The 26425-nt window shown below is 44.5% G+C and overlaps 1 long non-coding RNA gene across 1 annotated transcript; it reads right to left on the reverse strand.

The window, feature by feature from the left end:
• Positions 1 to 1008: 1008 nt before the first annotated feature.
• Positions 1009 to 26015, reverse strand: LOC149308457 (uncharacterized). The gene is made up of 3 exons (XR_016282146.1): positions 25939 to 26015; positions 24440 to 24561; positions 1009 to 1197 (listed from the first exon to the last, which is right to left on the reverse strand). It is a non-coding gene; the product is annotated as an uncharacterized LOC149308457 (long non-coding RNA).
• Between the last annotated feature and the right edge of the window lie 410 nt (positions 26016 to 26425).

Genomic DNA, 26425 nt, shown 5'->3' on the forward strand with positions numbered 1-26425 from the left:
GTTCATGATTTGCCAGCTATAACTACCTTTAGGGCATTCATTGTCCGGTGAGCATTAGAAGGAAGAATTGAGATGCATCTGGCTATGTCTCCGTGTTGGACGAAAAATGATTATTACTTATTGGAGGACTCTGCCGGATCTCAATGGAGAAAGTCACAGGTCAACATCTGGCCACAGGAACATAGCCAGGCACTTCTTTGAGTCTCCCACTCTCCATGAGCTGCTGAATGGCCATGGAGGGGGTTGCAACAGTTAAACGCCGAGTCCAAGATGGGGCTTAGAGGAGAGACATAGTACAGTGCATGTGAGATCTCATCCCTATTTTTCTCATTTGCATCCCCTCCAACATTTCATAGATGGAGACAAGCGATATCGCAACGTAACACAAGAGAGCGGCTGCAGCAGTTTGGTTTTGCCTGAGCCTGCAGGGAAGGGCCAGATCCTGCCTTCTCCTCTCCTCTCTGCCCTGATGATTTAACTGAGCACAATGAAAGCACTTGGAAATATTGACAGGCTCCCATCCAAGTACTAACCAGGGCCGGCCCTGCTTAGCTTCCCCAATCAGACAGAATCTGGTGCCTTTAGGGTATTTTGGCCACTTGACAACAGCAATAGCCGGTATTCAACATGAGGTGCTGAAATACTTGTGAGGTATGTGGTAAAGTGGTGTGAGTGTGGACTATGACTCTGAAGACCAGGTTCGAATCCCAGCTCAGCCATGGAAACCCACTTAGGCAAGTCATACTCTCTCAGCCTCTGAGGATGGCAATGGCAAACCCTCTGGGAAGGAACTTGCCAAGTAAACCTCACGATAGGTTCGTTTTAGGGTCGCCATAAGTCGGAAATGACTCGAAGGCACACAACAACAACAACTACAACTCTATGTTCAGACACAAAAGCAAAGATGTTTGGGAACGCTCCCAGTTTATTAGGCCAATGAATTCACTGGTATGTTTGGAGTGACTGCTCCAAAAAGGTTGTGGAACAAGAAGTTTACAGTAGCGTGAGTTGTGGAGAGCATGGGCCCATGCTGGATGGTAGGCTGTGATTTGTTGTCTCCTCTATAAGTCACAACAACAAAATCACTAGTCTTCCAACCAGAAATGAGCCAATAATGTCCTCTTTGTGGTGATGGTGGAAAGATCGCTCTCACATCTTACTCTCTTGCTTTCCATTCCCTTCTTCAGAGTTTCCTTCCTGAAAAAGAATGGCCATGCAGTTAATAATAATAATAATAATAATAATTCTTTCCCAATTTTCCTAAAGGCTCCAGGTAGGGTTTGCTGTTGCTGTTGTGTGCCTTCAAGTCGGTTCTGACTTATGGAAACCCTAAGGCGAACCTATCCTGGGGTTTTCTGGCCAAGATTTGTTCAGAGGAGGTTTGCCAAGGCTGAGAGAGTGAGGTTTCATGGCCGAGCTGGGAATCGAATCCTGGTCTCCCGAGTCCCATTCCAACTCTCAAACCACTATGTTAAAATACAAAAATGCAACTAAAGGCCTTAAACCAGATCCAGAAGGGCCTTTCAAGAGCATCTAAAGAATGGTAATGAACAAATAAAGCATTCAAAATAAGTGCTGGGATTGCAGAAAATAGGGAGTGAATATCTAACTCCAATGGTGGGTACTGAAATCTGGCTGGTGCAAATGCTCCAAGAAGACATAGACTTTTGACTCCTCTTGCCTACTGTTTTTTTCCACCTCCTGCATAGAAATGAAGCACTTTCGAGAGCCATTGGTCCCGAAAGGTAATCTAGATCCCTTCTGCCATGCAGGAATCCACCACTAAAGCACTCCTAAGAGATGCCCACCTAAAGGTCTCCAAAGAAGAGGAGCCCACCATCCTGTGAAGGAATCCATTCCTCGGCCAAACAACATTTCCAGTTAAGAATTTCTTAATAATTGGAATCGCTTGCAATTTGAACCTACGATTATCCCCTGCGGCTATGTTTTTTGGAAAACCTGGCTCCGCGGCTTCCAAGGTGTGGCATACCCTGAAACAGAGGAATGGTCTTATATTGAAAAAGGTCACCCGGCCACTCTTCTTCTTCTTTGATGGCAGCTTCTTTTCAGATTCATTGCGTCCTTCGGCACTTTGCCCGATTCCCCAAAGGCCTTGCCGAAGAAGAAAAGCACAAATGTCAACCGCGGGCACATCTCGTCCGTGCTGCTTAATTGCTCCGAACCGAAAGCCTCGTCCAAAGCCACTCAGCCACTTTGTGGACGGGGAGGGATGTGCGTGTGCCGTTTTTTTCCTTTTTTGGCCTTTCGACACTTTATCGACAGGCGCTTGATCGCTTCCTTTGTCCGAGAGCAATTTTATCCTTGCCAGCCTACAATTTTCTCCTCCCCTCCAAATTCTTTTCTTCTTTTCTCTCCCTTTCTATCCACACCCCCAACTTTCCCTTTTAACAATAATAATAATAATAAAGACAGTCCGTTAGGGGAAAGAGAAAGCAAGGGCAAAAAGTAATTTTTAAAAGAAAGGGAAGGAACAATGGGGAGGCATTTGTCGGATAAAAAAAGGGAGGGTGATTTCGCAGGAGAGAGCGGTTCAAAAAAATGAATGTAGGATTTTGGAATAGTGTTTGGAAGGGGAACCCTAAAAGTGCCAAAAAGGCACATCTACTCTGAAATAAGCCTCATTCAGCTCAGCGGCGGGGTATCAATATAGGCTGGGATCTCCGTTAGGTTGCAAGTCGGTCTGGCACAATAAGACCCAAAATCCACAAAAGAGCGAGACCCACCAAAACTCACAAAAAAGACCTCTGCCCCCTCCGTGAAATTTTCCGACAGTTCTGAAATATCTAGCATTGCAGGCAGGAAGACACTGAAAAATCATCATTTCAGTAAGACACTGAAAACTGATCACACCTGGCCCTCTTATATTTGTTGGGATCACATTCTCTAGGAAACTTTAGTACTCCTTTGTCTTTGGATGCCAAGACTGTATTTCCCAATGCTTGGTTGAGGTTTAAAGTCCCTGCAAGAGTAGAATTCGGCGACTGGAGGAAATGCATGGGGAGGTGTAGTAGAAATCTCCGTCCGAGAGGCAACTCTCTTGGTTTGTTCCTCCTTGCATAGAATCACAGAGTTGGAAGAGACCCCAAGGGTCATCCATTGAACCCCCATTCTGCCATGCAGGAATACAGAATCAAAGCAATCCCAACAGATGGCCATCCAGCCTCTGTTCAAAAACCTCCAAAGAAAGAGACTCTGGCAGCGTCTTCAACTGTTGCATCAGGAAGTTCTTCCTAATGTTGAAATAGAGTCTCTTTTCCTGTAGCTTCCATCCATTACTCTGTATCTTATTCTCTGGAGCACCAGAAATCAAGCTTGCCCCATTCTCAATAAGGCATCCCTTCCAATATTTAAACATGGCTATCATGTCCCCCTTAACCTTCTCTTCCCCAGGCTATTCATCCCCAGATCCCTAAGCTGTTCCTCATAGGGCTTTATGGTTTCTAGGCCTTCCACCATTTTGGCTGCCCTCCTCTGGACACTGTCTAGCTTGTCCACATCCTTCTTGAATTATGGACATAATATTCCAAATTGGGTCTGAACAAAGCAGAATCAAGTGGTCCTTTTACTTCCCTCGATCTAGACACTACACTCCGACTGATGCAGCCTAGAATCAGATTGGCTTTTTCAGCTGCTGCATCACACTATTGGCACAGCCCTGCCTCTGCTGCATTACCCAAGGTTTGGACTGGAAGATCTCTGAAGTGCCTTCCCACTCTGCAACACCAGACTGGAATAAAGGTAGGAGATAACAGGTTTTACAACCCGATCCTCACTCCCTTCCTGCCCTGCAAAGGAATGGATTGTCTCTGTGAGCATCCTAAGGCCCACAAAGAGAATAAACCACCCCACTTCACTTTGTATCCCACCAACTTTTCCTTCGGTGAGCCTCATCAACAAGGTTTGATGGCATGCTGCTGAGCGGTTGGGTTTCACAGCTAGCGAAAGGTAGCTTTAACAAGATATTTGTCTTTCCTTATAGATGTCTGTCCAAGTCCCCATTCCCTGCATAATGGGAACTCACACAGAATCGGAACAGCCAAATTAAGATCTTGAATTGCTCCTAGAAACCTGAAAAACGTCCACCAAAATGCTGGGGAAATAATGAGGTCAGCCATCTCTGGCTATTGCCAACATCTCTATAAGGGCACAACTGAAATTCATGCGATGCAGGGCTGAGCATTGGGAAGCAGCTACGAACACATCCTAGGGTGCATCTACACTGTAGAAATAATGCAATTTGACACCACTTTAAGTGCTGGAGCTCCAGTTTATGGAAACCCGGGATTTGTAGTTTTGCAAGGTTTTTTGCCATCTCTGCCAAAGTGTGCGGGTACCTCACCAAACTACGGATCCCAGGAATCTGTCGGACGGAGCCAGGCTAGTACAAGGGGCATCAAACTACAATATTTCTCAAGTGTAGATGCACCTAAACATTGTTGTTGCAGAATTCAAAGATTTAGCCATGTTAGTCTGTGGAATCAGAATGTGGAGAGATCTTGTAGCACCTTTGAGACTCACTGAAAGAAAGAAGTTGGCAGAATGAACTTTCCTAGACTTAAGTCCGCTTCCTCAGACGCAATTGTTGTTGTAGTTATTGTGTGCCTTCAAGTCATTTCTGACTTATGGCCGCCCTAAGGGGAAACTATCATGTTGTTTTCTTGGCAAAATTTGTTCAGAGGAGGTTTGTCATTGCTTTCCACTGAGGCTGAGAGTGTGTGATTTCTTGCCCAAGGTGACCCAGTGGGTTTCATGGCTGAGCTAGAAACTGAACTCTGGTCTCCAGAGTCATAGTCCAACACTGAAACCACTATGCCGCATTGGTTCTCCCTAGTCCTTACATAAAATATACATATGTGTGTCTATGTTGTCTGCTTTTCCTTCCTTCTGTGCATGTGCAGAGAGAAAGGAAGATCTTGGTGTATGAATGGAAAATATCTGGCCAGGATAATCCATGACTCCTGTGTCCTGCTTCTTTTATGTAACGGCTGCTCTTGACAGCAGACGCGATTTGTGCCATGGTTACCGGCACGGTGGGATGCGTTGGTTGGACGGACGGCCAACCTAGTCTACCTGCGTGCTGAGAAAATCCAGTCCAGTCCGTGGAGTATGTGCCACTCCGATACTATTTGCTGCTTGGAACATGAAGCCCGCAAAACTAGAAACACAGAAGTCCTAGGGTTGGAAGGGGGACCCAAGGGCCATCCAATCCAACTCCATTCGGCCATGCAGGAAAACCCAACCAAAGCCCTCTCTTTGACAGATGGCCATCCAGCCTCTGTTTAAAAGCCTCCAAAGAAGTAAGTTTTTTTCCACCATGCTCTCTTTTGTAAGGTTTTGTTACTTCGGCCTGTCACACTCTCACAGCCTCAGAGGGAGGCAAAGGCAAACCTCCTCTGAGCTAATCTTGCCACCCAAAAAAACCCATTATAGGGTCACCGAAAGTCATAAATAACTCGAAGGCACACAACAATAAAATAATAATAATAAAAAGATGAAGATAATGAAGGAGGAGGAGGTTGAGGAGAATAGTGATGGAGGAGTGGATCTGATTTCTCTCTCTGCTTTTGGGGGGAATTAAAATCAAACCTAGGAAGCTTATTGCCGGCTGCACCTTACAGACAACTGATCCCTTGCTAAGTAGTTTTGCTTTCCTAATACGCTAATCCCAAATAGGGTTACTTTAGATTTAGGTTGGCTTATGCATAAGAAAGTAGATCCATGCCAGACTCACAACCCCAAAAGTGCCAAAACTCTATGCACAACCTGCTTATCTTATCAGGGCGCCAAGGAGAAAGAACAGAATGGCATTGGGTTGAGAATTGAGAACTGAAATCTGGGGTTTGTTGTGCCGTCGGATGCATCCATGCTGCAGAAATAATGCAGTTTGACGCCACTTTAGCTGCCATGGCTCAATGGCTGCATTTAGCCTTCTAAATGGCAGAGCGCTCTGGTGCCACCACAAACTGTAGATACCAAGAATCCTTAACACCAAGCCATGGCAGTGAAAGTGGTGTCAAATGCAGCTGGTGTGGCATTGTGGTTTGAACGTTGGACTGACTTGGAGACCGGAGTTCAAATCCCGGTTCAGCCATATAAGCCAACTGGGTGACTTGGACAAGTCACATACTCTCAACTTCAGGGGAAGGTAATGAATGCAAATCTCCTCTGAACTAATCTTGTCCAAAAAAACCCCTGTGATAGGTTGGATGGACATCTCTCAGGACTGTGTTAGTTGTGTCTTCCTGGCTTAGACTATTCCCAAATTTTGGTCCTACAGATGTTTTGGACTTCAGCTCCCAGAATCCCCAGCTATTGACCAGGCTGGCTGGGGTTTCTGGGAAGTGAAGTCCAAAACAGCTGGAAGACCAAGATTTGGGAACCAGAAGGTCTCTCCCAGCCACACTGGAGAATTAATGCAGTTCAACACTGCTTTAACTGCCATGGCTCCATCCTAGGGAATGCTTCGAATGCACCAATGCTCCAAGACGGAGAAGGCTGAGTATCTCACCAAACTACAGATCCCAGGATGGAGCCATGGTGGTTAAAGCGGTGTCAAACTGCATTAATTCTGCAGTGCAGATGTAGCCTGTGATTTTAAGATCTTTAAAGGTCAGCGAGTCCAACCCTTTAGCCATGAAATCTAGGGCCGGGTTTATTTCCTGAGTTGGTTCTGCTCACCGATTCATCAGCAGATCCACCTGACAAACCAGATTACGGTTGAGACGGAGAAATGTGGCAAGTCTGCAGGGAGGAAGCATTGCAACGCAGGATGCAAGAATTCATGGCGTCAAAGGAAATGCTGGAACGGGAGGAATAAGCAAGTGAATCGTAATGAAAGCAACCCTTCCAAATTATCCATTGTATGTCACGCAAGCTTCTGTTGTCGCTGTTGTTGTGTGCCTTTAAGTCCTTTCCGACCCTAAGGCAAACTTATAATGGAGTTTTCTTGGCAAGGTTTGTTCAAAGGAGCTTTGCCATTGCCTTCCTCTGAGGCTGAGAGAGTGTGACTTGCCCAGGCTCATCCTGTGGTTTTCAAGACTGAGTGGGGATTCGAACTCTGATCTCTAGAGTCTAGTCCAACATTCAAACCACTCCGTCAGGCTGGCTTTTCTACACCTCCAAAATGGAGGCTGTAGTCAAGGAACCAGAAAAAGACCATTAATTAATTTATTACGGGATTCAAAGACTAGGACTTGGAAGGGCTGCGATGAAGGAACTAGACAAGATCCTGAAGTGCAAAGATATATCATTAAATCCCAAAGTCAGAACCATCCAATTTTCCAATGTTTATATCTGGTTGTGGAAGGTGCATCTGCACAGCAGAAACAACCCAGTTTGATACCACTTTAACAGCCATGGCTCAATGTGATGGAAATCCTGGAATCTGCAGTTCTGGGGGACATTTATCCTGCTCTAAATGTCATGGCCAACTACAAATCCAAGGTTGGGGTATCTGAATGAGTTCTTCCAGTCGGAGCACATAGTACTGGGCTAGACAGTCTGACTTGTTGCAAAGCATTTTTCCCTCTGAGTATTTTCTGAGTAAGTAATAAGTAAGTCTCCTCTGGGCATGCTAATGCTTTGTTATCTGAGCGAGATTTCGACAGGCAGGTCGTGGCTTCTTCAGGAGAAGTCGGCTCAGCGGGGCTAATACCTTATCCTTTTAAATCTGATTTTAAGTGGATGTTTCACGTATCTTTCCTTTAACAAAAATTAAATTATCAGATCTGCACCATCAAGGCCAATCGACTAAGCTAGCAATGGAAGTGAAAGGAAAGAAAGAAAGAAAGAAAAAAAGAAAGAAAGAAAGAAAGAAAGGAAGGAAGGAAGGAAGGAAGGAGGAGGGAAGGGAAAAGAAGATGAGAAAATATTATTATTATTATCATTATTATTATTAACCTTTATTTATAAAGCGCTGTAAATATAATAATAATAATAATAATAATTTATTTATATTCTGCCTTTTCCCGAAGGAATCAAGGTGGTTTACAACACAAATATAACAATAAGGAAGGCAGCAAGAACTATGTAAAATAAACTGGAATTAAATTCAATTTTAAACCCTACTGGAGTCAATCCACTGGAATAAATGGCACTTGTTAGTTACACCTTGACGTAAAGTCTACAGATCCTGGGTGGTTTTGCTGTACTTGGAACTAAAAATTGATTGAACATTATTATTATTATTATTATTATTATTAGCCCGCAAGTCATTTCCGACTTAAGGCGACCTTAAAACAGATCACCATGCAACCTTGGGAAATTTCAAATGTTTGAAATGAGAGTGTAAAAATAATTAAGGTATATATATATATATATATATATATATATATGCACATACACATATGGCTGTTGTTGTGTGCAAGTCATTTCCAATTTAGGGTAACTCTACTGCGAACCTGTCACAGGTTTTTTCTTGATTTGCCATTGCCATCTTCTGAGGCTGAGAGAGTGTGACTTGGCCAAGGTCACCCAGTGGGTTTCATGGCTCAGCGGGGATTCGAACCCTGGTCTCCAGAGTCATAGTCCAACCCTCAAACTGTTAAACTACGCTGGATCCAAATAGATAATTAATAATTAATCAATTATTTTGAGCGTCTTTCTAAAAACTGCTTCGGCAATAACGGATACCGTTTCATTCTGTGCTATTTTGGAAAGATATTGTGATTTTACTGGACAGCACTTTGAGGGAATAACTTATGGTTTGATAAGCACTTTGGGGGAATAATAAACAATGGGGATTAATAATAATCGCAGCTTGTGGGCTAAAAAAAATGGGGTTTGGCCCTCAAGTCCAAATTCTGCATCTCTTGAAGCCCTCCTGGTGATCCAAAGCTCTCCCCTGTTTAAATATATTGAGGTTGGATTGGATGACCCTTGGGGGTCTCCTCTAATTTTGTCATTCTATGATTCTCTTGGAGCCATCCCAATTTTGCACTGTCCAGTCTCTCAATTGCCACCTCTCTCCATGGTGCTGAAAAATCATTGTGTTGACTCTTAGACCAAACTTTGGTCCTCCAGATGTTTTGGACTTCAACTCCCAGAATTCCTGACTGTTGGCCAAGCTGGCTGGGGCTTCTGGGAGTTGAAGTCCAAAGACCTGGAGGATGTAAGTTTGGAAACCCCTGCAATAGTACGATACACCAAGTTGGCTCACTCAAGACTTACCTTGGGTCTGCGTCTGAGTAACATATTAGTACTCCAAGCACTTTTAGGTCTGGTCAAGAGATGAATAACCTTTAATTCTAATAATGATGAACTTTAATACTAATGTTTCCATCTGATAATTAATATACTGCCACAACGTGAATGAGAACTGAAATTCCTCCTCCTCCTCCATCATCATCATCATTGTTATTATTTCATTGTCATGGGCCTTCAAGTCATTTCTGACTTATGGAGACCCAAAGGCAAAACTATCCTGGGGTTTTCTTGGCAAGATTTGTTCAGAGGCATCTGCCCTTGCTTTCCACTGAAGCTGAGAGAGTGTGACTTGCTTAAGGTCTCCCAACAGCTTTCTATGGCTAAGCAAACTCCAACAACATCCCAAATCCACAAAACGGGGATACCTTTGTTGAGGCAGTCCAAATGGACAAAATACATGGTGCACTTGGTGTATTTTGGTTGTCGGAACCTGTTTTGTGGATCCACACTGTTTTGTGGACACCTTGATTGGGTCAACCCAAATGCACAAAATACATGATGCGTTTTGTGCATTTCGGTTAGCCGAATAAAGGCAACTCTGTTTTGTGGATTTGGGGTGTTGTTGTACGTCCCTCGATTCCGTCAGAGCAGAACTGGAAGCGATTGTTAATGAAGATTTAAAACCAGCAACCAAACAACAGCACCATTTCTAATCCCCCTGGAAACCAAACAGAGTAGAAGCGTTGCCATTTCTTTCCCTATTCTGATTTCTATTTGTTTAAAAAATACAGCACACCGACAGATCATTCTTGCAGACATTCACCGCTCACGACTTTGCAAAAAAAGACAAAAGAGGTTAGCATCCAGAGAGACTGCAAAGACCAAAAAATCCCAGATTTTGTCCCCGTTCTTTCGGATTTTATTTTGGAGATCCATAGATGTTTTTAACCCAGGATAAAATGGGGAAGAACAGGGGGGGAAAAAAACATCTGGGACTTTTCCATCAAGCATGAGTGAAAAAGGAAAGATGGAAGGAGAAAGAGTCTGGGGAAGAGAAAAAGGGAGAGGAGTAAGAAAGATGAGTTGGAGAAAGAAGCCTGTCAACTTCGCCTGCTGGGAAAGAATATTCCACAGGTGGTTTTGGGACTCCTTTCTCTATATAGCTGGAGGGAAATGAAGGCGTTTCCTCTCTCGCTGCCTTTAGTATTTTTGACTTCTTTTGGAAACGCTTTGTCCAGACCCAAAATTGTACCACAGTAATAAAGAAGAAGAAGAAAAACATGCCAAACAACAGCGCTTTTGGGATGCCTGTGTAAGGAACTTGATCTTCTTCCCATACCTTTACCTACTTCTCCCAAAACATTAGGGCTCAGAAAGAGAGAGATAAAGAAGAGAAAAGAACTGGCAGCGTTCCCTTCTTGCTTTGGCATCCCAGATCCTTCTCCGATGGAGCCTGGGGTTTTTTCACAACCACAACCTTCTCTTTGTTGTTGCTGTGGGCCTCCAAGTCATTTCTGGCTTCTGGCAACCCTAAGGCAAACCTACCATAGGGTTTTCTGGGCACGTTTCTTCAGAGGGGTTTGCCATTGCGGTCTTCCTGAGGCCGAGAGAGTGTGACTTGCCCAAGGTCACCCAGTGGGTTTTGATGCTCGATCGGGGATTTGAACCCTGGCCTACCAGAGTCCTAGTCCAATGTTCAAACCCCTGCATCATGAAAATAAAGCACGTTCTGCAATTCCAGATTTCAAAATCTGCTACCTAAGGGAGAGCATTGAGGTTTCTTTTTGGGGGGGAAGAGGGGATGGATTTGCCTTGGAAAAAGGGAAAGTCAGCCAGGTGAAGGGGGTCTTTCTATCCATCCACCTTCGCACCCTTACCCACCTTTTTTCAGGTCCCTAGACCTTCCTTTGGATAAGAAAGTACATCCTGCAATTTCCAATTTCCCATCTGCTACCCAAAGGAGAGCAGTATTTCCTTTAGGGGAGTGGGGAGCTGGATTTATTTTGGAGAAAGGTAAGTCAGCCAGTTGAAGGGGTCTCTCCATCTATCCATGCACCCACCACCCACCCTTAGCCACCTTTCTTTAGGTCCTAGACCTCAATACATTCTGCAATTTCAGATCTCAAATCTGCTACTCAAGAGAGAGCAGTATTTTGTTTTGGGGAAGGGGGACTGGATTGGCCTTGGAGAAAGGGAAAACCAGCCAGGTGAAGGGGTCTTTCCATCCTCTCACCCTCACTCCCCTCGTTTCAGGTCCCTAGACTGGGATAACAAAGTCCCTTGCTGCAATTTCAGGTTTCCAGTCTGCTGCCCAAGGGAGAGCCCTGGAGTTTCTTTTTGAGGGCTGTGATTTGGAGAAAGGGAAAAGCAGCCAGGTGAAAGGGCCCCTCCCTCTTCTTTGCCCACCTTTCTCCAGGTCCCTAGACTTCACTTTGGCTAACAAAGTACCTTTTGCAATGATCAGATTTCCAGTCTGCTAGCTAAAGGAGAGCAGTATTTTGTTTTGAGAAGAGGAGGATGGATTTGTCTTGGGGAAAGGGAAAACCAGCCAGGAGAAGGGGTCCCTCCCTCCCTTGGCCCACCTTCTTCCAGGTCCCTAGACCTCACCTTGGCTAAGAAAACACCTTTTGCAGTTCCAGATTTCCAACCAGCTACCCAAGGGAGAGCATGGACCTTATTTTGGGGAGGGATTTGCCTTGGGGAAAGGGGAAACCAGCCAGGTGAAGGGGTCTCTCTTCACCCACCCATCCTCACCCACCTTCCTTCAGGTCCCTAGACTTCTCCTGAGCTAACAAAGTACCTTTTGCAATTTCCAGATTTCCAAACTGCAACCCCAGGGAATGCACTGAGCTTTCTTTTGGTGGGATGGGTCTGCCTTGGAGGAAAGCCAAACCAGCCAGGTGCAGGGGGGGGGGTCTCCCTCCTCCCTTTCTCCAGCTCCCTAGCCCTCCTCACCTGGGATGATGGGCTTGCCACCCAAACCTCACCTGCCTTTTTGCAAAGCCAGCCTTGGGCATCAGGAGCTGCAAAAAAAGCCCACCTAGATCCCGGGCTGCCCTTTATATATAGGCTAGCCTCCAAGCCCCAGGGAGGGGCGATGGGGGGGACCTGGCCTCGTGCTTCTGCCCCCAGCCCTTGCCTTGCATCCCCCCCCCCTTTCCTTGCAAAGGCAGCCAATGCCTTCCCTGGTCCCACCCGCCTGCCTTGCTTCTGCTCCAGTCGGATCTGGCCAAGGCAACCATTACATCACAGAGAGAGAGTAGCCTCGCTTTTCAGGACTCCACCTCCCTTTCAGAGAGAGAGAGAGAAAAGGGAAGGAGGGAGGGAGGAAAAGAAGAATAAAAAAGCAGATAGCAACAGGTTGGGGGAAGTTGGAGGCAAAGGGAGGAAAGGAGGAAGATGGAGAAGCTGCATTGGGGCATTGCTAAGGAGAGAGGCAGATGCTCTGTGGCCCCAGGGCACACATCTGGAGCATTCACTGTCAGAGAAAGAGAGAAGTAGAGCACCCTTCCTTGCAAAGAGGGGCAGCCGGCCCTAGGAGCCTAGAGTTCCAAGGGTCACCCCCAAAGGGCCATCCACTACAAGCCCCTGCCTTCTGCCATGCAGGAAGACACAGCATCAGAGCCCTCCATCCAGCCTCTGTTTAAAGGCCTCCAGAGTAGGAGGCTCCACCACTCTCCAAGGGAGCAGCTCCCACTGTCCAGCAGCTCTGACCATCAGGAAGGTCTTCCTAAAGTTTAGGTGGAATCTTTGCCCCTGTCATTGGAAGAGGGGCTTTGAAATGGGTAGTTTGGGGCTGGTGTTTCCTAACTTAATTCCCTTGCTTCCTGACCATTGAACACCCTTCCTTCCTTCCTTCCTTCTTTCTGAAGTTGATTTCTCTCCTCCCTCCCTGTCTTTTGGATTGGATTTCTTTCCTAACTTAATTTCCTTTCTTCCTACTCATTGAACTCAATCCGTCCGTCCCTCCCTCCCTCCCTCCCTTCCTTCCTTCCTTCCTTCCTTCCTTCCTTCCTTCCTTCCTTCCTATCAAAGTTGATGTTGTTCACTACCTTGAGTCCCTATGTTGGGAGAAAGGCGGGATATAAGAAAATAAAATAATTATAATAATAATCATTTCTCTCCTTCCCTCCCTGTCTGTTGGATTCGATTTCTTTCCTAACACAATCTCTTTTCTTCCTGCCCACTGAACTTGATTTGTCTCTTCCTTCCTCCTTTTGAAGTTGATTTTCCTCCCTCCTTCTCTGCCTGCTGAGTGTGATTTCTTTATTAAATTTCCTTCTGTCCCACTGAAATAACTTCTTTCCTTCCAAAGCTGATTTCTTTCCCTTGCTATCTCTCTATTAGACTAGATTTCTTTCCGTACATAACTTTTTTCTCTTTCCATTCAACTTAATTCCTTCCTTCCTTCTTTCCATCCTTCTGAAGTTGATTTCTCTCCTCTCTCCCAGTCTGTTGGGCCTGATTTCTTTCCTAACATGAACTTGATTCCTTCCTTCCTATTGAACTCCTTCCTTCTTCCGTATTAAACTTGATTCCTTCCTTTCTTCTTTCCTTCCTCCTTATTGAACTCGATTTCATCCTTCCTTCCTTCCTTCCCTCCTTCCACCCTATTGAACTTCCTTCCTTCCTTCCTTCCTTCCTTCCTTCTGATTTCTCTCCTCTCTCTCTTTTGGACTTGATTTCTTTCTAACATGAACTTGATTCCTTCCTTCCTTCTGAAGTTGATTTCTCTCCTCTCTCCCAGTCTGTTGAACCTGATTTCTTTCCTAATATGAACTTGATTCCTTCCTTCCTATTGATCTTAATTCCTTCCTTCCTCCTTATTGAACTTGATTTCATCCTTCCTTCCCTCCTTCCACCCTCTTGAACTTCATTCCTTCCTTCCTTCTTTCCCTTCTGATTTCTCTCCTCTCTCCCAGTCTTTTGGACTTGATTTCTTTCTAACATGATCTTGATTCCTTCCTTCCTCCCTTCCTCCCTATTGAACTTGATTCCTTCCTTCCTTCTGAACTGGATTTCCTTCTACCCATTTCTTCCTTTTTCAACCATTCACCCTCCTTTCCTTCCATCCCTCTTCCTCCATCTTCACCCTGAGAAGGACTGCACACCTCCGATGTGTATCTCCCTCGGTGTGTGCAATCCTGTATCCGGTTGTGGGTGCCTTGTCACTCCCAGCTTCAGGCATGGAGCCAAGGCCCCAGACGGGTGTTCCCATGTCTGAGTCTACATGTGAGGCCTTGGTGCTGCCGGACCAGTTAATCCTTCCCAACCTGGGCGAAAAGCTCAGGTTTCGGAGGCCACAACAGATGTGTAAATTTTAACCCTCTTTCCTAATCCCTTGCAAGCCCCAGATCCCAGCCTGGATGGGGAAAACATGAAACCCAGGTTCAGGTGGAGTAGAGGCCACCATCTGTCTGCACGGCCCTGTCTTGTAAACACTTATCACGGCGACATTAGCGTCTCTATAGTAACTGCAGAGAAAGCGAGGGGAAAAGAGAGAGGAAAGGAAACGGAGCTGGGGAGGGATTCGTTGCGGAGGTGGAGAGGGTTTCCTACAGAAAACATGGGGTGTCTGATGAACAAGAATTAAAAGATGCACAAACAAACTCACCCCTGAAACCATGGTGCTAAATTGGTTGCCCTGCAGTGGTCTGCCAAAGTCCTGTTTTTGTCTGCAAAAGTCCTGTTTTTGTCTCCAAAACTCCTGTTTTTGGTTCTAAAGGCCCTGCTTTTAGTCGCCAAGGTCCTTCTTTTGTCTCCAAAAGTCCTGTTTTTCTTTGCAAAAGTGCTAATTTTGTCTCATAAAGTCCTGTTTTTGACTCGAAAGGTTCTGCCTTAGTCTCCAAAGGTCCTGTTTTTGTCTCCAAAAGTCCTTCCTTATTAGTCTCCAAAAGTCCTGTTTTTGTCTCCTAAAGTCCTGCTTTGGTCTCCAGAAGTCCTGTTCTTATCTCCAAAGGTCCTGTTTTTCTTTGAAAAAATCCTGATTTTGTCTCACAAATTCCTGTTTTTGCCTAAAGGTCCTGCTTTAAACTCCAAAGGTCCTGTTTTAGTCTCCAAAGGTCCTGCTTTTGTATCCAAAAGTCCTGTTTTTCTTTGCAAAAGTCCTGATTTCGTCTCGCAATATCCTTTTTTTTACTCTAAAGGTCCTGCTTTATCGCCAAAGGTCCTGTTTTTATCTCCAAAAGTTCTTCCTTAGTCTCCGAAAGTCCTGCTTTGGTCTCCAAAGGTCCTGCTTTTGTATCCAAAAATCCTGTTTTTGTCTCCAAAGGTGCTGCTTTTATCTCCAAAAATCCTCTTTTAACCACAAGGCAAAACCACCAGGAACCAGAGTGCATAGTGGTCTGAGCACAGGACTCTGGAGGTCAGTGTTCGAATCCCAGCTTGGCCATGAAAACCAACTGGGTGTCCTTGGACAAGTCTCACTCTCTCAGCCTCGGAGGATGGAAATGACAAACCTCCTCTGAACAAAGCTCCAATGCAACACGTCTTTCATGCATTTTGCACGAAAGCTCGCAACACGCACAAAAGGCTGGCTTGCGTTTACACTGCAGCGTTAACGCAATTCTGGGATTCAGGGCTTTGTAGCTTCGTGAGATGTTGAGCCTGCTCTGTCAGAGAAAGCTCTGGGGCCACAACAAACTACGAATCCCTGGAATCCATAGTATGGAGCCAGAGCAATTAAAGCGGCGTCAATCTGCATTTATTCTGCAGCCTGAGATGGCTACCGTGAGATGAGACAGGATAAGGAAAGGCAGACATCCCTGCATGCTGGAAGAAACTTCCAAGTGGTCTCTAGAAGGCTCAAGACATTTTCGTTCCCTGATGCAAGGCTTACCTGACCTGATTGTTTCATTTCACAGGTGCATATTCTGAATTTGGGAGGAAAAAAAGGTTCGCTGGAACATGTCAAACTGCTCTTCTTTTCTGGTGGCGCAAGAACCTCTCTATTCAACCTTTGTGTTGTTTCTCCCTCTGGTACCACATTTTCGTTTAGGGAAGTAAGAAGCCCAGGAACACATTGGTTTTGTTAACTGATGTATTTGGTATTCGTATCTGGTTTTAATTGCTGTATTCTTTTAAGCTCTTTACACCTGGTGTCATGTTATATATATATATCTCATTTAAGGTGCTTCTTTTTAAAAATCTGCAGTTGTTTCAAGTGGTTTGTTGTTTTATTGGGATCCAGCATGGCATAGCAACTTGAAGGCCAGGGTTTGAGTCGCTACTCAGCCATGGAAACCTACTGGGTGACCCTACTGGGCAAGTCACACTCTCTCAACCTCATAGGATAGCAAGGGCAAAGCCCCTCAGCATCTTTGCATTTCACAAACGGGGTTTCGTTGCACCTCTATACAGTAGCAAAGGAGTCATAATGTCCCCCAGTTGATGCTGCTCTCTACACTCATCCCTCCATATTTGCGGCTTTGACATTTGCAGATTTGATTATTCATGGATTTGATTAATATGTTCCTCTCTAGGAATATCTAGGTCCTCCAGTGTAACTCTATGGTCAACTTTAACTAAAAGTTGCACTGAAAGACCTAGAGATTCCTAGAGAGAATACTCTACTAGGCCTTTGTAGCTCCTCCAGTGCAGTTCTATGGTCAGTGTCTGTCAGATGATGACCACAGAGTTGCCCTGAAGGACCTAGAGATTCCTAGAGAGGTGTCCTCTCAGGTAAAAACATGGTGTTTTTGTTATTTGTGGTTTCTCCATATTAACGGGGGTCTTGTGACCCTAACCCTAGCGCATACGGAGAGACAAGTGTATGCTTTTTTGGGACCTTGGGCAAGTCACACTCTCTCAACCTCAGAGGATGGCAAAAGCAAACCCCCCAGCATCTTTGCACTTCTGAAACGGGGCTTTGTTGCACCCCTGCGGGCTATACCATTCCCCAGTTGCCCCTGTGCTTTTTGGGGCTCTTGGGCAAGTCACCCACTCTGAGCCTCAGAGAGCAAACTCTGAAGAAACATGCCAAGAAAACCCCACGATAGCTTCGCCTTCGCCATAAGTCGGAAAGGACCAGAAGGAACGCAACAATGACAAGAATAACACTGTTTTTCTAGACCTTGGTACAGGTCGTTGCTCTCAAATTATTATTGTTTATTCTTTCCAATTTCCCCCCTGATTGATTTGTTTTTCTTCTGGTTTTTAATTTTTGAGGCTGGAGGGTCGTGCTGGATTTTGGCCCGGAGGAGCAAAGTGCTCCAGAGGTGAAGGCGAAGTCCGCTTTCGGGCGGCGTGGGTCCGGTTGCTGAAGACAGGGTCCCGGGCAAAAGATCAGGGTTGAAGAATTAATTATTTTGGAGTTGTTTTTTCATCTCTCTTTCCTCCTCTCTCTTCTGTGTAATTAGAAACCAAAGCAGTGTTTGGGGGAAAGGAGGAGGTGAGCATCATCTGAGCATCTTTCGCCCTTCCCTGACCTGGTTTGTACAACCTGCCTGATTAGCATCCTTGGCTCACATGACTCCCCGGCAACCTGTTGCCGAGCATCCCAGGTCGCCACGGCAACCGCATCAGGACCAGGTAACACCATCCCAGTCTTCCCAGCAGAGGCCAAGAGCAGGAGCATCTCTTGCCCAAGCTTGGGAGGAGAAAATAGTTTTGAAAAATCTTTGACCATTGTATTCCTCATCACCTTGTACGAATGGGAGAGTTGGATGGGTAAGAGTTCCTTGGACCAAGTATTGATCCTTGCATCAAATATTGATACAGTGGGACACACTCCCTCAGAGAGTGGTGGCGTCTCCTTCTTTGGAGGTATTTAAGCAGAGGCTGGATGGCCATCTGTCAGGGATGCTTTGATTGAGAGTTCCTGCATGGCAGAATGGGGTTGGACCTGATAGCCCCTTGGGGTCTCTTCTATTAGTCTATGATTGTAGGAAGGAGACTGGAAGAAATGAGAAGAAGACTAGGAATGGGAAGGGCAACCAGGAAAGAACCAGAGACGATCCTAAAGAGTAAAGATAAACAAGTGAATACTAAAGTGAGGATTGTCCAACCCACAGTAGTTCCCATCACTATGTAGGGATGCAAGAGCCAGACACTGAAGAGTTCCTTGGATCAAATATTGATCAAGAAGGAGACTGCATTCAAGAAATTGGGAGACGGGGAATGGGAAGGGCAGCCTTGAAAGAACTAGATAAGATCCTAAAGCGGAAAGATATACAAATGAATACTAGTCAGAATCGTCCAAATCACAGTAGTTCCTATCACTATGTAGGGATGCAAGAGCTGGACAGGAAAGAGTTCCTTGGATCAAGGATTGGATCAAATATTGACCCTCGGATCAAATATTGATCAGGAAAGAGACTGCAGTCAAGAAATCAGACGAAGACTAGGAATGGGAAGGGCAGGGATGGAAGAACTAGACAAGATCCTAAAGGGTAAAGATAAACAAGTGAACAGTAAAGTGAGGATTATCCAAACAATGGTGGTTCCCATCACCACATAGGGATGCAAGAGCTGAACAGGGAAGAGTTCCTGTACCTTGAATCAAATATTGATAAGAAAGGAGACTGCAGTCAAGGAACCAGAAGAAGACTAGGAATGGGAAAGGCAGCTTTGAAAGGACTAGACAAGACCCTGAAGAGTAAAGATATACAACTGAGCACTAAAGTTAGAGTCACCCAAGCCACTGTATTCCCCATCGTCACATACGGATGTGAGAGCTGGATAGTGAAGAAGGCAGATAGGAAGAAAATCAACTTACTGGAGATGCAGTGCTGGGGAAGAGTGCTGAGAACATGGTGGACCTCCAAAAAGACAAAGCAATGGATCCTGGAAGAGATCAAGCCTGAAGTCTTCTAGAAAGCCAAGATGGCAAAATTGAGGCAGCCGTACTTTGGCGACATCGTGACGCATTGGAAAAGACAATAATGCTAGGAAAGGCGGAGGGATGTTGCAAGAGAGGAAGACCACATGTCAGATGGATAGACTTTATTAGGGAGGTGATGGATATGAATTTGTAGGACCTAAGCAGAGCAGCGGAGGATAGGGGTCTTGGAGATGCCTCATCACAGGGTCACCATAAGTCAGGATCGACTCAAAGGTAGTTAATAACAACAGTAGTTGTTGACTCCTCCATCCATCCCACCTATTCCCCAAATCCAGAGATTAGTGATCAGGAGTGTTCTAGAATCCCAGAGCTGGAAGGGACCCCAAGGGACATCCAGTCCAACCCCCTGCCATGAAACAAGATACCAATTCGATACTAGTTGCATTGGTAGAAAATATATGAACAATAAGTAGTCCTGAATCTTGATTCTTAAAGATGATAGGATCCTAGAGTTGGAAGAGACCCCAAGGGCCATTCTCTGATGATAGCTCTGCTTTTCTGGATAGAGGTACTGTCTTGGGACTGGCTAGGAGTGTGCATTTTTGTGTGTTTGCAGGACAATTAATGTGACATGATTTGCTCAAAGCTATGGGCAAATCTAGAAAGCGGGTTTGGTGTAGTGGTTTGAGCATTGGACTAGGACTCTGGAGATCAGAGCTCGATTCCATACTTGACTGTTGGGCAAGCCACACACTCTCAGCCCCAGAAAACTCTGTATTAGGTTGATGGAAATGACCTGAAGGTACACAACAAAATGGGCAAATCTCTCAGGTTTCCCCCCATGAGTTCCACCTTTGTCTTGCGACAGAAAAAGAGCCTGTTGTTCATTTCGCCAGCCGCGGCCGAGCGTGCCGAATAAAACTCTTTGCAGAGGCAAGGCGAGCCCTTCTCTGGACCGGCGGCTCTTTTGTGCTCCTGTTGCAATCACTGTCATATGCGCTCGCTCACGTCTGAGCTAAGAGATGTGCTTTTCCGGAGGTGCATTTGTAGCAGGAGAGGTAAAGTTTGTCTCTTTCTGCTGATTGAAACCATTTTGCCCAAGGCATCCATCGCATCGCTGAGGTTCGCAGATTTGGCCGGTGGGCATCCAATCCGGCCAACAGATTTCTAAATGCAAATCCAGCAGGGGTATTGACAGGTGTAGAGACAAACCCTTTCCCTTTTCGAAAGGGAAAAGTTAACTATCAACTGGTCCATTAACTAGTTAACTATTGAATGATCTAATTAGAATTAATAATTAAAATTAACTAGTGGATTAACTAGCTGACCTATTAATTCACCAACTCACAGCCGGCTCCAGTTGGATGCTCTGTGCATCCATTTAACTAACTAGCCGGCTAGTTAAATTGTTTTAGTTAAGTGAATGTACAGGAGAGACAACTAGACTGTTAATTAGTGAATTAATTAGTTAACTAGATAGATAATTAGCTAGTTATTTACATGAATGAGAGGTTGATATTTAGTGTGAAAGATCATTCTAGGGAGGCTGATTGACTCTCCTTACAGCTCTCACTCCGAATTCTAACTGAACTGAGTTTAACTAATTTCTGTCTCTCATATTCCTAACTCCCATCTCTCACTACTAATCCTAATTTACCTGACTAACTAACCCTTGTCTCTGACCCTGACTACCTCTCCTAACATTTCTCACCCCACTCCTAACTAACTGACCTGAGCCTACTAATATGTCTCTGACCCAACTAATTCGCCTAACACCTCTCACTCATATTCTTCCCATCTCTCATTCCTAACACTAAATGACCTGATTCTAACTTGTTTCTGTCTCTGACCCTGACTAATTCTCCTAACATCTCTCACTCACACTCCTAACTCCCATCTCAAACCCCTAATCCTAACTGCCTGACCTAACTAATCTCTGTCTCTGACCCAACTATCTCTCCTAACATCTCTCACTCATATTGCTGCTAACTCCCATCTCAAACCCTGATCCTAGCTACCTGACCTGAATCTAACTAATGTCTGTCTCTGGCCCTGACTGTCTCTGCTAACATCTCTCACTCATATTGCTCACTCCCATCTCAAACCTCTAATCCTAACTACCTGTCCTGAGTATAACTAATCTCTGTCTCTGACCCAACTATCTCTCCTAACATCTCTCACTCATATTTCTAACTCCCATCTCAAACCCTGATCCTAGCTACCCAACCTGAATCTAACTAATGCCTGTCTCTGGCCCTGACTGTCTCTGCTAACATCTCTCACTCATATTGCTCACTCCCATCTCAAACCTCTAATCCTAACTACCTGTCCTGAGTATAACTAATCTCTGTCTCTGACCCAACTATCTCTCCTAACATCTCTCTCTCATATTTCTAACTCCCATCTCAAACCCTGATCCTAGCTACCCAACCTGAATCTAATTAATGCCTGTCTCTGGCCCTGACTGTCTCTGCTAACATCTCTCACTCATATTGCTCACTCCCATCTCAAACCTCTAATCCTAACTACCTGTCCTGAGTATAACTAATCTCTGTCTCTGACCCAACTATCTCTCCTAACATCTCTCACTCATATTTCTAACTCCCATCTCAAACCCTGATCCTAGCTACCCAACCTGAATCTAACTAATGCCTGTCTCTGGCCCTGACTGTCTCTGCTAACATCTCTCACTCATATTGCTCACTCCCATCTCAAACCTCTAATCCTAACTACCTGTCCTGAGTATAACTAATCTCTGTCTCTGCCCAACTATCTCTCCTAGCATCTCTCACTCATATTGCTAACTCCCATCTCAAACCCTGATCCTAGCTACCCAACCTGAATCTAACTAATGCCTGTCTCTGGCCCTGACTGTCTCTGCTAACATCTCTCACTCATATTGCTAACTCCCATCTCAAACCTCTAATCCTAACTACCTGTCCTGAGTATAACTAATCTCTGTCTCTGCCCAACTATCTCTCCTAGCATCTCTCACTCATATTGCTAACTCCCATCTCAAATTCCTAATCCTGAGTCTAACGAAAAGCAGCTGAAAAAGTGGGACAGCAGAGTTGGCGATACTAAGTTAAGTGGCCCAAGGCCTTCATCTGGTTTAATGCTAGTGTCTAGCTGTATTCGGAAACACTCTGTTTTTGTCGAAAAGGGGTGCCGGGATGGTTGTCACCAAAACATGAATTGGCCCACCATGCTTTTAATTTTTAATTTTTCTAAAAAAAATAAATCTGGTCGCACTCCTTGCTGCAAAAAGTCCATTTGTGCCAAGGCCAGGCAAAAGCGTGTTAATGAGATACTTGGACTAATGCGTGAAAGGTTCTTTCCTAGCCGCCCGCTATTAGCGCTTACCTTCATGTCGGAGAGGGAGGGAAAGAGGCCTGTGCCGGCGAAGAATAGAGATAATAGTTTAAAGTAGCTGTCATTTCCCTTTTCGAGTGTTACTGTGATAGCATGCCCAAATGGAGACGAGACCATTACCATAATGAACAGAAAGAGAGAGAGAGAGAGAGAGAGAGAGAGAGAGAGAGCTGTCTCTGGCAGAGAGGAGGAAAAAATAAAATAAAACACCACTGCAGCTCATATTAAGAGATGTATTTTGATATCCCCCCCTTTCTCCATGTACTAAAAGTGAGGAGGAAGGAGGAGAGAAAAACTGGGGTGTTTTGAGTGTACCTCGTCTCTGTCTTTGAGCCTCACTAATTCTCCGAACATCTCTCACTCATGTTCCTAACTCCCATCTCAAACCCCTAGCCCTAACTGCCTGACCTGAGTCTAACTAATCTCTGACTCTCAGCCTGATTAACTCTCCTACCATATCTCACTCATTTTCCCAATTCCCATTTCAAACCCCTAATCCTAACTATCTGACCAGAATCTAACTAATCTCTTGTCTCTCACCCTGACTAGCTCTCCTAACATCTCTCACTCATCTTCCTAACACCTATCTCAAACCCTTAATCCTAACTGCCTGACCTGAGTCTGAGTCTCTGTCTCTTACACTATCTCTCCTAACATTTCTCACTCATCTTCCCAATTCCCATCTCAAACCTTTAATCCTAATTGCCTGACCTGAGTCTGTCTAATCTGTCTCCCACCCTATATCTCCTAACATCTCTCACTCTTTTTCCTAACTCCCACCTCAAACCCCTAATCCTTACTGCCTGATTTGAGTCTAACTAATCTCTGTCTCTGACCCAACTATCTCTCCTAACATCTCTGACTCATCTTCCTAACTCCCACCTCGAACTCCTAATCTTAACTACTTGGCCTGAATCTAACTAATCTCTGTCTCTCACCCTGACTAAACTCTCCTACCATATCTCACTTATTTTCCTAATTCCCATCTCAAACGCCTAATCCCAACTGCCTGACCTGAGTCTAGCTAATCTGTCTCTCACCCTATCTCTCCTACCATCTCCCTAACTCCCATCTCAAACCACTAACCCTGGACCTGAGTCTAGCTAATCTCTGTCTCCCGACTCAGCTGTGAAACCCATGGGTTACCTTGAGCAAGTCACACTCTCTCAGCCGCAGGGGAAGACAACGGCCGATCCCCTCTGAACAAACCTTGCCAAGAGAGTCCCACAATAGGGTCGCCGTAAACTGGAAAGGACTTCACTGCATACAACAACAACAACAACTCCAATAAATCCACTGCAACAATAAGAACACAGTCAGGGTGACCAGGCATCCTCCTTTTCTAGGACATATCCTACGTTTCAGCATTTCAGTCCAGGAAGAATTCCAAAAGGCCCTCCATTTTGAGCATGACCGAGAAGCACTGATTTACAATTCTGTGAGTGTTTTTAGCTTTTATTTTGTCACGTCCTACATTTCCCCCTCGGAACGACCTACATTTCCCAATACTTTGCCCTCCTTTGGGAGGACTTGTGTAAATCCTCTCAATTTCTGACTGGCGATTGGATTTTGGCTTGAATTTCCTCTCTTTCGGTAAAGCGCCGAGCGTAAAACCCATCGTCCTCGGCCCATTTATCACAACAGCAGAGGATGTAAAACCTTTTCAAAAGAGGACTGGGTCAATTTCGTGTCCCTTTGTGCTCATCTCAGGCATCGTTGGAGTAATGAACGAAGTCAGCCCCAGACAAGCTTCTCGTGTCAAAGCTGCAAAAATGATTAGCTTCGGCACGGCTGAGGCAGCATCGCGGGTCTGGCTCCAAGAGGTCACATATCCCCAAGGGAAGAGGCCATCTTAAGATCCGTGCCCTTGACACATCCACCTGTGTTAGCAACCTTGAACTCAGTTCCCAAGAGCCCGACAAGGGAGGTTATTGAAATCTACAAGCTCGCTCGCAGATGCATCCCTTGAGGAGAGACAAAACGATGGGGGAAGAACGACTGACCATACCTGAAGGCAAGCGAGCCAGTTTTAGGGCCACAAGGGAACCTGGCAAAGTTATCTTTTTGAGCAACTAAAGCTGTCTGGGGGATGTTGGGATTTGTAGTCCAAATCTGTCTTACCTGTATGGAATGATCTCCTTGTATGGGCCCTCCCAAATTTTAAGATATTCAGGCTTTTGTTCGGTCCGATCCTCACCGGCACGCACAGCGACGCAGTGTCAAAAAGCGTTCTTGGGGAGCATCTGCAATGTAGAAATAATCCAGTTTGATACCAATTTAAGTGCCTCACCTACTTACAAATCCCAATTGTCAGTATGTAGTGTTTTACGGATTGTTCGCTGTTTTTAGGTTCATCTACATGCATTTTTATGTATTTTATTTCTATATTCGGAGTGTTGGACTATGCCTTTGGGAGGCCAGGGTTCAAATCCTTGCTCAGCCATGCAAACCCACTCTGATGCTGAGAGTGTGACTACTTGCCCAGTGGGTTTACAAGGCCAAATGGGGATTCAAACCCTGTTCTCCAGAGTCATAGTCCAACGCTCAAACCACTACACTATGCTGACTCCCCTTAGTATTATGCAAAAATATTATATATATACATATGCATATGTATAATATGATTGTATATTATTACATTATATTATTATATTTTAATATATATCTATAATATAGTACTATGTATAAATATTATATATATATATATATATATATATATATATATATATATAAATTTATATAATATATATAAATATAGTATATATATGTGTGTGTGTATAATATATATTATATTGTTATATATTATTATATTATATTATATCTTTAATATATATATATTATGTATAAATATTATATATAAATATATAAATTTACATAATATATTATTAAATGTAATATTATACATAAATATATAAATATATATTCTATATAAATATGTAATACATATTTATAACATATATTATATATAAATATAAATATAAATGTCTATATTTATAAATATACAAATATATATTTACTGGTCCAACAGTAAATATATCCTGCTTTTCTAAAGGATTCCTCTTCCACTCTCATAATTGCACAAAGCCTTGTAAAACTGGGGACCAATAATTGAACTTATATATATATATATTTGCTTTTAATTTATCCTAGTCTTTGGATAAAGGTTGGAAAGGAGATATTTTCCTTCCTTTGTGTCTGTGTTTCGCCTGACCTCTGCTGGCAGAAAAATCCCCATTTTGAATCCCATCTTGGGAGAAAGGCAGGCAATAAATCCTATAAATGAAACAATTAGGATATAAAAATCCTTCAATTAACCAAATACTGTATGACTTCTTGAGCAGGAAAATTTGGTACCAGGGTTACAAAATTAAAATGGAAACAATGGGGAGGAAGAGGTCCCTTCATCACAAAAAGGAAGAACGACACAACAAAAATGTCCATCCAAATTAACGCTATTTTGCATGTCCGAAATGGAAGACCCGGGTCAGGGGTGTTTTGCGAAGGTCAGCCAAAGCCGTTTTAAATCCCCTCAGAACCAGTGAAATGTTTCTTCCAAACCGCGGCTGCGTCCGCAATGCAGATTTAACACAGTTTGACACCGCTTTGATTCAATATAACACCTCAGTACTATGGAGTTCTGGGATCTGTCATTTCGTGAGCTACTACTGGGCCTTCTCTGTCAGGCGGCACTCATCCCTCCATATTTGCAGCTTTGATTATTCATGGATTTGATCAATAAGTCCTCTCTAGGAATATCTAGGTTCTCCAGTGCAACTCTATGGTCAACTTTAACCAAAAAGTTGCACTGAAAGAGCTAGAGATTCCTAGAGAGAACACTCTACTAGGCCTTTGTAGCTCCTCCAGTGCAACTCTATGGTCAGTGTCTGTTGGACGTTGACCATAGAGTTGCATTGGAGGACCTAGAGATTCCTAGAGAGGACACTCTACTAGGCCTTTGTAGCTCCTCCAACACAGTTCTATGGTCAGTGTCTGTCAGACGTTGGCCACAGAGTTGCCCTGGAGGACCTAGAGATTCCTAGAGAGAACACTACTAGGCCATTGTAGCTCCTCCAGCGCAGTTCTATGCTCAGTGTCTGTTGGACGTTG

This window comes from Sceloporus occidentalis, unplaced genomic scaffold, assembly GCF_023333645.1.
Source record: "Sceloporus occidentalis isolate IW3139 unplaced genomic scaffold, rSceOcc1.0.p SCAF_8, whole genome shotgun sequence".
Lineage (NCBI taxonomy): Eukaryota > Metazoa > Chordata > Lepidosauria > Squamata > Phrynosomatidae > Sceloporus > Sceloporus occidentalis.